Source organism: Homarus americanus, unplaced genomic scaffold (assembly GCF_018991925.1).
Source record: "Homarus americanus isolate GMGI-L3 unplaced genomic scaffold, GMGI_Hamer_2.0 scaffold14043, whole genome shotgun sequence".
NCBI classification, from domain to species: Eukaryota; Metazoa; Arthropoda; class Malacostraca; order Decapoda; family Nephropidae; genus Homarus; species Homarus americanus.
The window spans coordinates 6,148-6,830 of record NW_024752526.1 but is presented as its reverse complement, the minus strand read 5'-3'; positions in this window follow the sequence as shown (position 1 = coordinate 6,830).

The following is a 683-nucleotide window of genomic DNA, read 5'->3' as shown; positions in this document are numbered from 1 at the left end:
TGGCACTACATATAGTGCTACTACATATAGTGGCACTACACATATACTCAGTGTTGGTGCTACACGCAATTACTACATATAGTGGCACTACTACATATACTCAGTGTTAGTGGCACTACTACATCTGGTGACACTTACCATATAGTGGCACTACACATATGGCACTACTGCATATATTCAGTGTTAGTGGCACACTACATATAGTGGCACTAATACATAAAATTAACTAATACATAGTGGCACTAATACATATAATTAACTACATCTAGTGACACTACTACATAGTGGCACTACTACATATATTCAGTGTTAGTGGTACTACTACATCTAGTGACACTACACATATAGTGGCACACATATAGTGGCACTACTACATATAGTGGCACTACTACATATAGTGGCACTACTACCTATAAATTGGTGGTGGTACTACTACATACAGTGGCACTACTACACATAGTGGCACTACTACATATACTCAGTGTTAGTGGCACTACTACATCTAGTGACACTACCATATAGTGGCACTACTACATATTGGTGCACATATCCTACATATATGGTGATACTACTACATCTAAACACTACTACATATAGTGGCACCTACATCTCAGTAACCTCTACATATAGTGACACTACTACATATAGTACTACTACATGTAATTAGTGGCACTACTACATAT